Raw genomic sequence first — 18,329 nt, forward strand, 5'->3', positions numbered from 1 at the left:
TTGGTATGCACAGACACAACACCTATCCACAGTCAGTGGTAACAAGTCCACAGGTGAGGTAAGCAAATGTCACTCAGATGTGGGAAGATAGACAACGCACCTAACAAAGCATAGCACAGGTTCATTACACATCAGCAACATGTTTATTCCAAAATAGTTGCAAGGTATTACATTACAGTGGACACCAGGTCACAAAGTGTCTGAGAATTGAAGTCCAGGGGTGTGTGGCACATCACTTTATGGGAATTGACAACTTCCACACTGGTGTTGGATTCTGGGGGTTGGGGGTCAGTGTTGACCAAACAACAGGCAAAGTACCCTGGGAAGGACAAACACAAGACACAGTCAAAAGCACAGCAGAACAGGAGAGAAAAGCAATACACAATGCACTAAACATGTCACAAGAAACCTACACAGAAACAAGTTAGCAGTTCTACACTATTGTGGAGTACAGACCACCTGAATGGACACATCACTGCACGCATCCAGTCAAGTTGCACACAGACACACTCAAACAGCAACAGAGCAGACACAACACATTTCAGGCTAACTCCATACATTGACATAACAACCCTGTAAACTCCCATTCAGGTGAAGAAGTTGTTGATGAGCTGTATGCGCACGTCACCCTCATCATCATCACTGGCATCGTGTCCCAGGCCTGGATCCTCCACAGGTGTCGGAGGTTGGTCATCGCCATCCTGGATGAGAGGCAACTTCTTCCGCACTGCCATGTTGTGTAGCATGCAGAATACAAGGATAATTTTGCACACCTTTGCAGGGTCATATGGGAGGGCCCCTCCGGTCTTGTCCAGGCAGCAGAAGCGGCTTTTCAGGAGACCAAATTTCCGCTCAATCACCCTCCTGCTCCGACCATGTGCCTCATTGTAGCACATCTCGACTGGTGTCACAGGGTTCCTGAGGGGTGTCAGCAACCACGGCATGTTGGGGTATCCGGAGTCACCTACACACAAACAATTGAACAATTAGCAGAGTTTTGAAGGAGGGCAGAATACAACATTGCCAAACACACACAATGGTAAACAGTCAGTACACACAGACAAGCCAGGCACACTGGTCTGGCATCTGTGACATCAGCGTTGCAATGCGACTACTCCTCATGATGTAGGCATCATGTGCAGAACCGGGGAAACGTGCAACCACATTTGTGATACACATGTCTGCAAGACATTCCACCAGAGCATTGATGGAGTGAAAATTTTTCCTGTTCCGGTATGCCTGCTCATGTGCCTGTGGTGGTATCAGGGTCACATGTGTACCATCAATAGATCTGATGACATTCGGCATCCTCCCCAGTGTATCAAAGGCATCCTTTATTTCAGGGAGTTCAGCTGGGCTAGGGATGTACAGGTCAAGGAAATGCAACATCCCCTCTAGGACATCGCTTCGCACAGAGATGCACAAAGGACGATTGTCGGTTCATCCACCCATGTGACTATGACCAAGAAAAATATCACATGATACATCATGCCAATACACAATGTACTGAGGTGTGTGCTGTTGGGCATGGACACATATGTCACCAACATGCCCATCACCTCACATCTCAAGTCCACATGTCCACATAAGTCCCATGTAGTGCAATGGCCAATCATTGGACTGTGTCACCCTACCTATGTACTGCTGTGACATTACACACACACACCAAAGTGACATGTGAGGCCTGATGTCTCCCAGGCATCACAGATCTTTGCCATGCAGATACCCAGGGTCCCTGTATTGCCACATCGACACTGGCATGACATGGCGTATCATGTACACACCACAAGGCAACCGTGAGTCCCACAGATAGTGGCCACTGTTGTCTCTGCAGGCCCTAGATGTATGTCTCTTAGAGACATACACAAAACATCAATGTTGATGCACAAACCACATGGATGTGGAGACTGTCTCCCATTGGGGACATTTGATCAGCCACATCTGAGACACAACATAGACTGTGGGTGTACATCAGAATTGTGGCTACAGGTCTCATTGTGATGTACATGCCATCACCCCCAGGACTCAGGGTGTATGTGACATGTCCTAAAAATATCCAACCTGCAACTATGTCCATGACTCATGCCCATAACTGTACAGTTGCACATCACAGTGGTAATGTGCACAACACACAAAGGATTCTGCCCCCATGAATACGTGCACAGCATGGGAGTGGCTGAACAAAAGTGCCACACAACAAACCAAATGTTGCCCCCCCCAATACACAGGGAATGCAGCCTTACATGCCATGGGACACTGTGTGACCAATGCTGTAGTGTGGTAGGTGTGCACCAGAGTCCCTGGCAAGTAATTGTGTGTTGAAGCCGTCAAATAGTCACACCAATGAGGCCCGACGTGGGTGAAAATGCGTACGCATTGCACAATTCATGACTGAGCCGTGCGTACGCTTTGCCATTGACTGCAATGAGGTCCGACACGGGTGACAATGCATACGGATTGCACAGTTCATGACCAAGCCGAGCTTACGCTTTCCCATTGACTGCAATGAGGTCCGCGGGTGACAATGCGTACGCATTGCACAGTTCATGACCGAGCCGTGCGTACGCTATGCCATTGACTGCAATAAGGCCCGACGCGGGTGACAATGCGTATGCATTGCACAGTTCATGACCGAGCCGTGCGTACACTTTGCCATTGACTGCAATGAGGCCCGACGCGTCTGACAATGTGTACGAATTGCACAGTTCATGACCGAGCCGTGCGTACGCTTTGCCATTGACTGCAATGAGGCCCGACGCGGGTGACTATCATGCATACGCATTGAGCAGGCATGGTCCGAGACCGGCGTACGCCTTGGCCATTGAATTGTATGGAGACGGGTGCATGTGTATTTTCAAAATACGCACTGTACAGTCAGTTGACCGAGCCGGGCGCACCCATTGGCTCTGGACTGTCATGGAGACGAATGCAGATTCAAAACTTGTACGAATTGTGCGCTGGAAATTCAGTTGGATGCCTACCACAATGTTGCAATTCCTAGGGTTTTATGAAGGTGAAGATTTGAACGATGCGGAAGACGTGTATGAGTCGTACATTTCCATGGATTCGCCAGATTCATAGAATGCAACCATGTTGGACCTATCACTTGGGACACATGGCACAGAGTCTGCCTCTGCAGCACAGATATAAGGCTGGCTGGCCCCCAGGGAGCTCACTTGCCTGCACTACATGCTACTGGACCACATCCCTTCTACCACTGCTGCTGTCTCTTCATCCTCTGGCTACTGCTATGGCACGTACTCTGGAGAGGGTCCCATCCTTCACTGAGGAGGAGAAACAGGCCCTGCTGGACGGGCTCCTTCCATAGTACAGCAAGCTGTATTGGAAACCAGGGGAGCAGGTGAGTGTGCAGTCCACTGCCTTCCGAGTTGTGCATGTTGTCTGAGTAGCAGTACTAGCAGTGTGTACACCAGTGGCAAGCATACTCACTGAGTACTTTCATCCCCCCAAAGTGGGTAGGTACATGTAATGAACAGGTGTTCTGCAGCTAAAGTGCATTTGTGCAAGCTTCAACTTCCCAGGCATTGTTAACATGTCAGACATACAGGGCATTTTTCCTTTTCCATGGGTGCACTACCTGTGTAACTCATTTTCCTTTGTGATGATGCCATGTATATCCAACTGTGTGCAGCACAAATAAGGGGCATGTGTGTTAATGGACTTTTAACTTTGTCATCCTCACAGGTTGATGTCCACCAGAAGCAGGAGATATGGCTGACCATCGCCTGGGCAATTCGATCGGTGGGGGTCTACAAGCGCCGGATCCGCAACTGCCAGAAGAGGTGGCAGGACCTTCAGGACTGGACCCGGAGGTTCGCAAGGGTCCAGCTGATGCTGTCGCCTCCTTGCAGGAGGGGCGGACACCAAACCCTGATCCCCCACATGCTCCGGATACTGGCGGTGGTCTTCCCGGACCTGGATGGGCAGCTGAAAGCCAGACAGCAGCAAGGAGGAGGTAAGTCCATGCCTAATCTGTGTACTATGTCTGACATGCTAATTGCAGTCTTTTGGCCTGGTCACGCTTCCACATTTCATATGTCTTGTAGTCCAATACTCATGTCCCTAAAATGTGTGATGCACCCTCCTCATCTGATCCACAGGTGTGGACCCTACAGTCTGTTGCTTGTGTCACTAGGGCACTGTGTCCCTGCAGTCAGCTATGCTTCAGCTTCCGGACAGCATCTGTTACCGTGACTCTGTTGTGTGTTTCATGGGTAGGTCAATTATTTACACAATGCCTGAGATCTGACATGTGATCTGTGTGTGCCCTTGATATGTGTTACAATTGCTGGTCTGACTCGCCACATGTGGCTGGGGTATTTCAAACAACCCCATGCAGCAGGGGACTCCAATTTGTGTGCCTCAGGAGTATGTATATCAAGTGTGTCACATTGCTTAGCCACCTGACTACTGTCCAGGGCTAAACACTGTTTCAAGTAGATCTGGGCAGTCATGCCTACTTAAGGGCATTTAGAAACACTCTGTAATCCCACTCCTGTGTATCAACTTACAGGTTGTGCTCAGTGACATGTGCCTTCAGGTGTCTGCCTCTGTGTCATTGTGGTGTGGTTTCCTTTTACGTACAACTGGGGTGTTCATGAGTTTAAGGGTCAGCAGGACATCTGAGATGTGACTATGAGAGACAAGACCTGTGTGACATATAGGTGTGTGATCACTTTCTCAGTGCATAATGGTGTATGCAACTGTGCACTTCAGGCAGCTGGGTTACATGCACAGTAGACTGTGATGTGCTAATGTACAGGGAGTTGTGTTTGCAGAGACTCATATGTCTGATTTGTATGATGTGGGGTCTTCTGGGTCAGGGGCTGGGCAAGTGCACTTGTCAGCTGCAGAGTTTGCTTTACCCCTGAGCTATGATTGCGACACAGTGCATACTGTTGTTGTCTGGATGCCCTGCCCCTGTGACAGGAGACAGTGTTGACTGACTTTCCAGGCATGCCAGTGCCATGGCATTTAACTTGCTATTAGTGATCCTGCATTGTGTTCAAGTGTGCTCCACACACTTGAACTCAAGTTGTGTCAGATGTGCAGTGTGAGGTTGCCTGTTTGTGTTTGTGCATCTGCACCAGTGCATTGGTATTGCTGTTGTGGGCCATTGTCTGTATGTTGTTTTTGTGATTTTCCCTGCTGTCCCTGTGAGTCATATCACATCTTTCTGCACATTCATCCTAGTTGTTAGGTGCCATTGCGGCATGGAATAGGAGTTTGTGACCTGACAACTACAGTCTACACAGGTTGTTTTGATATGTGTGTCTATTTTCGAGATGTGTGTATGATTTGTGATGGTCACTTCTGCTTTTGGGTCATTGTATACTATATGCATTGTCAGCCCCCATGGGTGGTGCTTGTCTGCACATGGTCGAGAGTATGTTAGGTTTTCACAGCACTGTTAGCCTCACCACATCTCTGTGAGTATGGGACACACCCATTACTTTGCCCCAAAAGTGTTTCATGTGTTGGGACCAGAAATCATACATGCTGTTTGGCATTTGCAGCTTTGACCATGATGACACTTACCTTTTGATCACTGTGATGAGGGGGGTTTTGGACCCCATCACCACAATGCTCAACATTTGCTGCAATTTAGAAGCACACACTTAACTTTTGTTCTACACAGTGAGGGGGTGTTATTTTTACATTGACACAGTGCTAGTGATGCTTGCCTTGTGTAGGCCACACTCAGTTTTTGGTCACACATGTGATGGTAGTTACATTGTATGTTCGAAGTCATAATCACTGTTGTGGGTATTTGTCACAGACTACACACTGTTGTCATGATGTTAGGGGGGATGTATTTTGCTGACATACCTAATATTGGTGTATGATGAAATGTGTGGCGCATCACCCATCCTATGAGTGGGGGTGGCATTAGTGATGGGCAACATGAGCCCTATGGGTGGGGGTGGCAGGTGTGATGGGCAACATGAGCCCTATGGGCGGGGTGGCAGTAGTGATGGGCAACATAAGCCCTATGGGTGGGGGGGCAGGAGTGATGGGCAACAGGTCCTCTATGGGTGGGGGTGGTAGTAGTGCTGGGCAACAGGTCCCCTATGGGTGGGGTGGCAGTAGTGATGGGCAACATAAGCCCTATGAGTGGGGGTGGCAGTAGTGATGGGCAACAGGTCCCCTATGGGTGGGGGTGCCAGTAGTTATGGGCAACATAAGCCCCATGGGTGGGGGTGGCAGTAGTGATGGGCAACAGGTCCCCTATGGGTAGGGGTGGCAGTAGACATGGGCACCATGAACCCTATGGGTGGGGGTGGCAGTAGTGATGGGCAACATAGGCCCTATGGGTGGGGGTGGCAGGAGTGATGGGCAACAGGTCCCCTATGGGTGGGGGTGGCAGTAGTGATGGGCAACTGGTCCCCTATGGGTGGGGGTGACAGTAGTGATTGGCAACATAAGCCCTTTGAGTGGGGGTGGCAGAAGTGATGGGCAACATAAGCCCTATGAGTGGGGGTGGCAGTAGTGGTGGGAAACATGGGCCCTATGGGTGGGGGTGGCAGTAGTGATGGGCAACAGGTCCCCTATGGGTGGGGTGGCAGTAGTGATGGGCAACATAAACCCTATTGGTGGGGGTGGCAGTAGTGGTGGGCAACAGGTCCCCTATGGGTGGGGGTGGCAGTAGTGATGGGCAACATAGGCCCTATGGGTGGGGGTGGCACGAGTGATGGGCAACAGGTCCCCTATGGGTAGGGGTGGCAGTAGTGCTGGGCAACTGGTCCCCTATGGGTGGGGGTGGCAGTAGTGATGGGCAACATGAGCCCTATGAGTGGGGGTGGCAGTAGTGATGGGCAACATAAGCCCTATGAATGGGGGTGTCAGTAGTGATGGTCAACATAGGCCCTATGGGTGGGGGTGGCAGTAGTGATGGGCAACATGAGCCCTATGGGTGGGGGTGGCAGTAGTGATGGGCAACATAGGCCCTATGGGTGGGGGTGACAGAAGTGATGGGCAACAGGTCCCCTATGGGTGGAGATGGCAGTGGTGATGGGCAACTGGTCCCCTATGGGTGGGGGTGGCAGTAGTGATGGGCAACATAAACCCTATGAGTGGGGGTGGCAGTAGTGATGGGCAACATAAGCCCTATGAGTGGGGGTGGCAGTAGTGATGGGCAACATAGGCCCTATGGGTGGGGGTGGCAGTAGTGATGGGCAACAGGATCCCTATGGGTGGGGGTGGCAGTAGTGATGGGCAACATAAGCCCTATTGGTGGGGGTGGCAGTAGTGATGGGCAACATGAGCCCTATGGGTGGGGGTGGCAGTAGTGATGGGCAACATAGGCCCTATGGGTGGGGGTGGCAGGAGTGATGGGCAACAGGTCCCCTATGGGTGGGGGTGGCAGTAGTGCTGGGCAACTGGTCCCCTATGGGTGGGGGTGGCAGTAGTGATGGGCAACATAAGCCCTATGAGTGGGGGTGGCAGCAGTGATGGGCAACATAGGACCTATGGGTGGGGGTGGCAGGAGTGATGGGCAACAGGTCCCCTATGGGTGGGGGTGCCAGTAGTGATGGGCAACATAAGCCCTATGGGTGGGGGTGGCAGAGTGATGGGCAACATAAGTCCTATGAGTGGGGGTGGCAGTAGTGATGGACAACATAGGCTCTATGGGTGGGGGTGGCAGGAGTGATGGGCAGCTGGTCCCCTATGGGTGGGGGTGGCAGTAGTGCTGGGCAACAGGTCCCTTGTGGGTGGGGGTGGCAGTAGGGATGGGCAACATAAGCCCTATGAGTGGGGTGGCAGAAGTGATGGGCAACAGGTCCCCTATGGGTGGGGTTGGCAGTAGTGATGGGCAACATAAGCCCTATAGGTGGGGGTGGCAGTAGTGATGGGCAACAGAAGTCCTATGAGTGGGAATGGCAGGAATGATGGGCCACATGAGCCCTATGAGTGGGGGTGGCAGGAGTGATGGGCAACATAGGCCCTATGGGTAGGGTGGCAGGAGTGCTGGGTAACATAAGTCCTATGATTGGGGGTGGCAGGAGTGATGGGCAACATGAGCCCTATGGGTAGAGGTGGCAGGAGTGATGGGCAACATAAGCCCTATGGGTGGGGGTGGCAGGAGTGTTGGGCAACAGGTCCCCTATGGGTGGGGGTGGCAGTAGTGATGGGCAACAGGTCCCCTACGGGTGCGGGTGGCAGTAGTGATGGGCAACATAAGCCCTATGAGTGGGGGTGGCAGGAGTAATGGGCAACATAAGCCCTATGGTTGGGGGTGGTAGTGGTGCTGGCCATGCAACCCCTATGGTGGCCTGTTGCTCGTGGCCAGGAAATGGGTCCCCTGTGTGTGTGTGACATTTTGCGGGTACATGTCGTTTGTTTGAGTGGTGGGTGTCTGACTTACCGTCTGCGCCATCCGCATCTGTTCCTGATCCGGTCATAGATGTACAGTACTGGTATGACCTGCGCGATGGGATGCATGATGTGTTCATCTCATACACGCTGCTTGTTGCTCCATCTCATACCCGTTGCTAGCTGATCCGTCTTGTAGCCGTGGATTGAGTTCTGGCGCGAATCGTACCTGATATGCTTCTTTTCCGGATGCTGTGACGTGCCGTACGTGGCAACCCGTACGGCGCGTAGGAAGTACGCATTATGCTTGTCCGGGCGGAAACTGCTATGGATACTGCTTCCGGGTGACTCGGTTCGGCGTTCAGAGTTACGGCTCGGACGGAGAATGGAGCTTGAATCGCAGCCTACGTGTCGGTCAGATTTTTGGCTGTTTGCGCATCGTACTTCATCAACAAGTCGGACCGGCTCCAGGTACGGGTCGGTCGTAAGGTAAGGCTAGGAACAGCTCTCGGAGAGCTGTCCGACCCGGATCGGAATCGACCCCTTAGTAGCAATTTTCCAACATTTTCCCATAACCTGCCCTGGTACTATTCATTCACCTCTGTGGCATAAATCTACACCACTGTGGTGGAGATTTCAGCATATAAAAGATAAGAAAGGTGGAGGACATCAACTATAGGTGGGTGAATTACATTTTTAGTATGTGAGCAGTTGTTCTTTAGTAGTACTTTCCATGCTACAAACTGCAGTTTATGAATCAGACCAATTTAAAGGGTGTGAAACCCTACTGCTTCAAACAGATCTGAAACAGAACAAGTCCATGCAACTCATATTACACTATCAGCCTCCATCTGCAGAACAAGATTATTTCGACTGGTTCAATGTCCTTACCACCCATTCACAATTGCCTTATAAGCATGTATTTGTATTTTGAGATTGTCATATATGGGATTAAAAATTAGATAACCGCCTGCAACCATTGTGATGAACACAAGTGACTACCTAGTTCTTTCAAACTGGTACGTGGACTCATTGACATTGCAAGCAATATGTTAGATGTATCTTTTGTTCTCCCGATTGATCAGAGTTAATTGCTCAAAGGAGTTGTCATAATAATGTATTTTTCAATATTGTCTTTAGCTACAGTGGAACATGTTGCTGAAATCAAGAGACTTTTTCATTTGAATTGTGTAACTGAGTTCTGGTAACTCCCAATTACTTAGAAATAACTTTACTTCACAGCAATGTAAGCAAAAACCTTGTTCTTGGATAACAAATTCAACACATTTACTTCTCATCTCCATATCGGCACTGAAAGATATCGTTCCAGCGAGAAAGAAGGTTGTCACATCTAAGTAGATAGCCTGTCAATGGTTTGGTAGAACTGAGTGAAGAGAAGACTCACTAAACAAGCATTATTTTTCTTTTGTTAGAAAATATCCCAGCAGTAACATAAGTATTTGTAAAGTGCTCGTTCACCCTTGGGTATCTTGGCACTGAATAACAGATGTTTATTGTTATCCAACTCAATGGTACTAATTTTATTGACCTCAGATGGATGAAAGGCTGAGTGGACCTGCTGGGATTCGAACCTGTGACCATAAGGTCAATCACAGGTCACTGCAGTGGATGCATTAGTCCATTGAGCCCCTAGACCCCACTTACAAAAGTGGGTGTGCGGTACCTTATATGGCTAATGGAGGTCCCAATACTCCACAGGGACCCCTAGTAACAGCCTGTGGTACTGCACCCTTTAATTTTATTATTTATGCTACTGCTGGGATATTTTTAAACAAAAAAAAGAAAATAACAAATATTATCACTTGCAACACCAATAGATCAAACTTTCAGTTATGCAAAACCTATTGCATTGCAAATGCTTTGGCATAATTCAAACAATGCTCCAAAGAGGAAGGGTGGATGTTGTGATAAAAACCCAGAATATTTGAGGAGCATGCTGCATTGATTGTGTTGCAGAGTGGAAAGGGTTGTGTTTTGTTTGCCATTGTGTGGAGAACCAGAGTTAAGCAGGCCCCAATAATTAGAAATGCATTAAGCAAGAAATATAAGTAAATACAAATATAAACTGTGGTGTATTTATTTTAAAATATCCATATAAATGTGTCCACTGCGCACCGAAGAGGTTAAAATATAAGCAGAATTGTAGAGGCCTGTGTTTGGCCTTATGGTCACAGGTTCGAATCCTGACGATCTGACTGAGCCATTTATCCCTGTGAGGCCGATAAAATAAGCCCTACTGGGCAGTATTAAATATGTATTGTTTAGCCCAAGATGCCCATGAGTGAATGAATGCTTGATAAATACAGGTTATTTACACAGTGCTGCCAAGATTTGGAAGGTAATTGGTATGTTTAAATGTCGATATTTATAGGATGACAAACAGTGTTTCAGAATAAAAGCAAAAATACATGCACATGGCCACTAAAAACAAACGTGTGAAGTTTGGTGTTTTTTTTAAACATAGGCATAAATGTGATGGTGCTGAAATATAAAGCATGGTGATTACTTTTTTTAAAATATATATTAATGCAGCCATGGTCAAATATTGTGATAAATTGTTCTACATGTCAGCTTGTATCAGGTAAAGTGCTGTGATTTAAAGCAATGTTTCCAAAATGTAATACAATAGTAAAAGATAAAATACAACAGCCATGAAATATGCGTTATTTGCGTTATATGCGCAATTTCATGTAATGTGAATGGTTTTTTGAACATACAAAAAAGAGGAGCAATGTTATAATGGCTAGGCTCTTTCTCCCCACAGGTGATTTTTTTTACAGTAGACACATTTTAAATCCGACTCCCCTAACTTCACACCCCGCAAGAAGTATGACCAAGCATACTTCGCTTTGGCTCATGCGGCTGTGCATGGAGTGGGTGTTCTTCTTTCTTCAGAGTTAGATTGGTAGGTGGGTAAGGTGATTCAGGATGAAGGAGCAGGGTGGATTTGGATAGAAGTCTCTGTTAATGGGACAGGTTTTGTCCTGCTTAATTATTATGGAGCAATTGTTGATGACACTAAGGCCCTGAAACAGGTTTATGATTTGTTGGCAAATGCGCATGGGTCTATAGTTATGGGAGGGGACTTCAACCTAATCCAAGATCTAGGCCTGGATACTTCCAACAAGGAAAAAAGCAATTAAAACCTAAGACAGATAGACTTTTAACCCCTTCGCTGCTGGGGTAATTCCCCGATGGTGCGGGGGGCGGGGAGGGGGTGATCACGGCGCCGCGGTGCTCGTGACGAGCCTAGCTCGTCATGAGTCACAGTGGAGCTGTGCTCATGACGAGCTGAGCTCGTCACGACTCCGCCCACTCATTAATTGGCCCACACAGACAGGGAATAAATCGCGCGTGGGCGAAGAGCAGCCGTTATGACGATTCCTGATTCTCTCTAACCCTTTCCCAGACCCCGGTCTCCTTGACAGTACCCTTACCTTTTTTATTCTTGAAGAAATTTCTGGAAGTAAAGCTTCTCAACAAAAATCTACGAAGAAAGCCAGCATATTGGTACATTTTTAGCCTGGTCTACAAAAACGCATCAGAGCAAGCAATCAAGTCCACAAATTAGGGATCACAGTACTACGAGGCTGGTAATGACGTCAAAGACGAAATTGCCAACATTTTTGTGTCTCATTTTAGCAAGATCTCTGCAAAAGTCCAGATATTTAGCCCTCAGGCTCTTGCGGCCTACTTTATGGCAGTCCAGCTACCTACAGTTCTTCAGGCTGTATGTTGCTGAGTGAAAAAGCGGGCGGTGGCGATCCGCCCGCCAACATAATCGGCCGCTTAGTTTGGGCTTGTAAATTGTACTTGCAAGTGTAAATATCTTTTTTTATAAGTGCAATGCAAATTTTCTACCTCACAGGAATTTGAACTCATAAAATGATTACGTCCTTGTGTGAAAAGTTACTGTGGCATGTTATGGACCTTGATCCATTTTCCTGGATAAAGACATGCTCAATAGTTTCAGCCAGTTCTTTCCAACCATGGCAGGTCTTACTGCTTCTTTTGTATATATATCTAGGCCGTGCCATTGTTTTTGTCCATTACATCAATCATTTTGATGTTTTGTGTACCTCTGATCAAAAAAGTAAAGTAAGAAATTAAAGGTGACTCTACACCGTTTAATAACTGGTATAGGCTTGTTTCAATGTAGATGTCATATTTGGGTCCTCCTAATATAGAAGAGCTAAACAAATGGTTGGTGGTATGCTGTTAGGGAGACTGGCGCTACAAGGGTGATGTCACTGGCTATTAAAAAAGCAACAGTGTTGCTCGAAGGTGCTGAAAGGTGGAGAGAACCACCGGCCTCCCCAAAATTTTGTGGCCTAAGCTACATCTACATAAAATAGCAATCCCCAGCACACGTAACTCATATTAGGAAAATGACAGCATTAGCAAATGTTAGTCAATTAAATTCCACAGCAAACAAGGTTTCTTTGTTTCTTTAATTCTTTTCCTCTGTTTATTTTTTTTATTTTTTTCCAACAAGTTCTTAGCCAGCCTTCACGTGTTTCGTCGCCACAGTGGGAAAATAAACCTGCGACTTTTTCAAGGCTAAGTAAAAACATAAAATAAAAACCAATGTCATATGATGAACAGAGGAAAAGAATTAACATAACAAAGAAACCTTATTACTATGTTTGCAGTGGAATTTATTTGACTTACATTTGCTACTGCTGTCATTTTCTTAATTTGAGTTACGTGTTCTAGGGATCACTATTTAATATAGAAGAACTACAGTTTATGAATCCAGTGCCTCTCCACCAGATCTCACTTTAATATGAGACCAGTGACCAGGGCTGTGTAGGTGAGAAAACGCCGATGAAATGTTGTGTTGCTGTGTGGTTTTACGAAATTAAGATTTCAGGAATGCCCTTTCTAATTATATCAGTTTTATTCTATCAATCAATTCTTACAGATAAAGCTCTCTTGGGATAAAATTAAGAATATTAGCACTAGAAATACAAATGGAAAATACTATGATGAGAGGGGGCTCATCGAGAGGGACACAAGGGGAGAGGGAGGTAGTGAGCGAAGGAGAAAGAGTGAGACATAGAAGAGGTGCTAGGGAAAAACAGCAGAGGGAAACAAGACCCAAGTGGAGAAAGCAAGTGAGGAACACATTGATAAAGGGAGATAGAAAAGTACAAGAGAGAGCATACAAAAGTAACACAGAGAAAGAGATTACATATAAGAAAGAAGGAACTAGAAAGTATAAACATTTGTAGAGAGGATGAAAAATGTATGTGAATAGGACTAATTAAAAGATGGAGAGAAAGTCGAAGGTGAAGTGCGGGGTGTGTAAGTAATGTACAATATGGAGAAAAAGTATGATTGAGAGAGTCGGAGAAAGAATGGGAGAAGAGAGAGTAGAAGGAAAAGATACATCTACAGAGGAAAGGAGAGAGAGTTAGAGCAACAAAGGAAGAGACAGGCACAACAGACAGAATTTAAGAGGAAACTTGATAGAGAAATAAGAGTGCAGAAAATGAGCAAGCGAGAGCTCAATTGAAGATAAGATATGAGAGTCTTCGGGCTGAATTAAAGGTTAATCAGGTTTTGAGCAATGTTAGTGACCCAATGCACTTTCAAATAAAAACACGTATTCAATTTCTGAAAATGTCTATCGGCACTACCCAAAAATTCCCTTGCATTCCCCGTGAAATCCTATTAAAGTCTCACTGATGGCACCTTTTTGACAGTTATTTTTGGCAATTCTCTTAACAATGGCACTCCACCTTTCCATGTTACCTGTTAGTATACTTAATTTAGGAGAAGTGTTGCTGATTTTTTTTTTTAAAGGTATGGCAGTCTTGCTATGGAGAGTTGGTATTATCACTGAAAAAGACACTTGATTTCTTGAGAAGCAGTGGTCCTTTTACAGTGGTGATATGATGGATGTCTAATTTGGATAACAACTTGGCAGGCAATAAAACTGTCTGATACAATGACATCTGACAATGGCCTTTGCAGCTCTCATCTGTCATGCTGCAAGACCATTTTATATATTACCAGTAAAGGTGGCAGGCCCACACTCTATTCTACATTCACCATGCAGAAATACATGTGTCTGTACAAGCAAAGTTAGCTGCCTGATGAGTACCACCTTGAGAGGTCCAAGCAAGGATCCAGCTGCATTAGAATTAAAGAAGGGTGTCTAGTTTTGTGGAAGTTGGATACTTTTCCAAATGAAAGGCATTATGCTTGTAGGAATAAAATCACGCTGAGAGGCTAACATAGAGCAAGAGCCCAGATAATAACTGTGAATTTACTACTCAAGAGCAGAGTCTTGGGGCCGGGGTTCCCCTAGCCCACTCATGTTCTTTTGCTGGAGATAGAACTAATGTTCTCATCCAAGCTGTAGGTCTCAGATGGACCTGCCCACCGGCACTTATGTTTACCTGTCTTGTTGCTGACTGTCCAATGAAGATCTCATATTTTACAGCCTCTTCACATCAAACGTCTTGTAGCATTTATAGGGCATGCCTGTGTTGTAACATAGGCCCTATTTTAGGGCTTGCAGATGGGTACTCCGTCACAAACAAGACGGATATTCCCCTCCGTCTTATGGCAAGTGCCCTTTTTTAAAAATGGACATCTAAAATGCCAAACTTCACTCTTGTCTAATGTGGCTAGAGTTCCCCAGACTTTTGCCCAACACAAAGTTTAGGCCCTCAGTCGATGATTTGCTGCTGCAGAAATTCACACACACACAGGGCAAAAATAGCAAAAATTGCTTTTAAATAAGAAATACAAGAAACATACCATTGCACAAAAAAAAAAGGTACTTAAACCTGCAAGTCAGCCAACCTCACACACCTATAATTTCAATCACAAGGTACCATTATTTGAAAACTCTTGTTTGAGTAGAGTGACACCTATTTTTCATAGTATGCGTTGAGGCCTCTCTCTGCAAATATCAGTGATTGAATCCACCTCTAGGACATCCCTTTTTTTGTATTGTCACAACTGGGGGACAGGCCCCTCAAAACTTACACTCCTGGCAATGGGCCCGAAATAAGATTGTAATCTCAATCAATCAGTCAGGGTTGTTGAAGCGCAGCAACTCACCTGGGAGTGTCTCAGGGCACTGGGGGGTAGTGGCTCCTTTGAGTGTAGGGGTCATCCCAAGAGCAGGCCGTGAGGTCCTTAGTGGACTAGGGGGTCAGCCGAAGAGAGAGGCCTTTAGGTCCTATCTGAAATGGCAGTGTAGGTTCTTGTCGGAGGTGGAGAGGGAGGATGTTCCAGGCCTTGGCTGCGAAGTAAAAGAAGGACTTCCCTCCTGTTCTGGTCCTGTGGAGTTGAGGGATGTTGGCCTGCGAGAGATTGGCTGATCGGAGGTGTCTTTTGGGTGCGTGGAAGGAGAGGCGGCTGTTTAGGTATATTGGTCTGGTGTTGTGCCGGACCATGTATGCGTGGGTGAGGAGTTTGAAGGTTATTCTTCTTTCGACTGGGAGCCAGTGGAGATCGTGGACTGTGATACAAGCCTATGTCAAGGCACACATGCATGATGTGTGTTTGCTCTGACAAAAAAATCAGCATTAAGGAGCTAGATAACAGTACACTTGGGCACTCAGGGCAAGGGTACACATCTCTTATCATGCAGAGGACTTTTCTATACCAACTGTGTGTGAGCAGTAAAACCACATTTTTTTTTACTCCAGGCTTCCATGTACTATGCATTAGCAACACTGTGAAGTTGACTCCATTGTAAACATTTTTTCCTTGTTAAACAATCCTACCCTTCTTATGGATTTGGTCCCTTTGCGACTGGTAATTAGCCTTTTGGGATGCATCAAGCCCAAAGCCATTCTCAAAATTGGTAATCGCAAAATTTGCAATTACCTATTGTGCGAATGCAGTTAGGGAATCCCAATTTGGAATTCCCTAAATGCAATGCAAGAAGCATTCTCAGAATGCAACTTTGCATTAAGGAACCACAAATTACTGTCAACTTCAAGTTGATGGTAATTTGCAAGTCCTTAGAAAAATGCACAAAATTGAATTTTTCTAAGTGCCATGTTGTGCACACACATGCCTTTAGGGCATGTGTGTGCACCACATGTGCAAACATGCCAATTTTGGGGGTGCATCAAGGTGGCCGCTTGGCACCCAGCACCCTTGAAATTGCATTCACAATTTGCGACTGCCTGTTTGCTAATCACAAATTGCGAGTGGTTTCCCATTAATTCCTATGGGCCTATAGGCCCACAGGAATTAATGGAAAGCATTCCCTAATAGCAAATCGCAATTTGTGATTCGCTATTAGGAGCTGTGTAGGAATCACAATTTTTTTAGCGAAACCTACATGCATAGGCAATTGCGATTCCTTAATAGCGATTCCTTAATAATCGCTATTAACGAATCACTATTGCTTAGCTTAATGCATGTGGCAGTAAATCCTGTATAGAAGGTGGTCACACCTCTCTGTGACAGAAAGCCTATTGTCCTACCTTCCCTTGCCCGGGCTTGGCCCAGCTGTAGGAGGGCAGAATCATGTCTGTGTTTGGCAGCAGCCCTAGGTTGCTGTCAGGCTCTGTAAAATCGGTCACGGGAACATGAAGGACTTTCTGGAGGGGCCGTACCATGGATGGGATCATACCTCCAGCACCGGATACGGTGTAGTGGTATGATTCCAACATGTTTGATACCAAACATGTCCAGATTCGTTCCAGCCAGTTTAGAGATGGTCATCGCATAATGACACATGCCCTCTCTATCATAATGGCGGATTCACTTACAAAGAGAATGGACTCCGGGGTTTATAGGGATGGCCTGCTCATGTAGGACCACTATCACACTTGGAACCATGCACGCTGCCTTTGAGACTGAAAGACCTGCTAGAGGGGTGACTTATATGTTTCAAGTGCATCGATGGAAGATATAAAGAAACATATATCTTTCGTGAGAGGTGCATGCACCAACTCACACAGGCTGCAATTGCAGGCCCGTAGTCGAAGTTTGGAGGGCCCTCATGGGTGGCATAATATATGTTGCAGCCCATAGCGGATTCCTGGTGTACCCATGCCCTAGGTACCTTAGTGTGATATACTAGAGACTTACAAGGGTGCCCCAGTAGCCAAATAGGAATGTACCAAGGTACTCACCATAACCAATTTAGGGATGAAGCACAGTGACTGGGGTCCTGATTAGCAGGATCCCAGTCAGACTAGTCAGAAAAACAGCAGAACACCAGCAACAAAGTGGGGGCAACCAAGAAAGCAGATCCTCACTTTACAAAGGGGCCCCTTTCAGACTAACAAAAACAACATTTGGGAATACACTAATCAAGAAATGGTTAAAATGGAAATTAGCTGACATTTTTAAAAAAGTTGTTGGAATCTCTCTTGAACAAAGATGGCATAACATGTGATCAAATGTGGGCAACATACCTTCAAAGTTATATAGAAGGGATTCCAAAAAGCCATACAGTGGGCAAACAAGTATACTTTGTGTAATGCATTGTTAAGAACAACAAATTTCATAGAGATGTTTTAGATTTTCCAAAAACTAAAGAATCCAGGAGTCTTGCAAACTAACATCTATGCTTACAGTTACATTGATCAACTCCATCCGATCCCCATTCTGCCTATTGTCTACCCTCTCTTCTCGGGGCTCTCATAGTACTCAGACCATTATAAAAGAGGAGAATGTATTGAATTTGGCATAAAATACCAAACTTTCAAACATGTCTTCAGAATCATGAACTGCTGCCTGCATACAACAATTATTTACAATCCTCTCCCAGCTTTCACATGTGCGTTCATTGCATTGTCCTATAAAAAGTGTTCACAAAACAGTTATTAAATTATACAAACTCAAATCAATATTCACATACCAGGAGGCAATAATACCAAATTATCAAACATTGGAGAGGAAATCCTTACTGCAAAAGACAATGATGCAAAATAGACCCGGTTTATCTTCAGCATTTGCTCCATATATCATAATTGACTAAACAATACTAC

The sequence above is a fragment of the Triturus cristatus genome, chromosome 5_2 (assembly GCF_964204655.1).
Source record: "Triturus cristatus chromosome 5_2, aTriCri1.1, whole genome shotgun sequence".
NCBI lineage: Eukaryota > Metazoa > Chordata > Amphibia > Caudata > Salamandridae > Triturus > Triturus cristatus.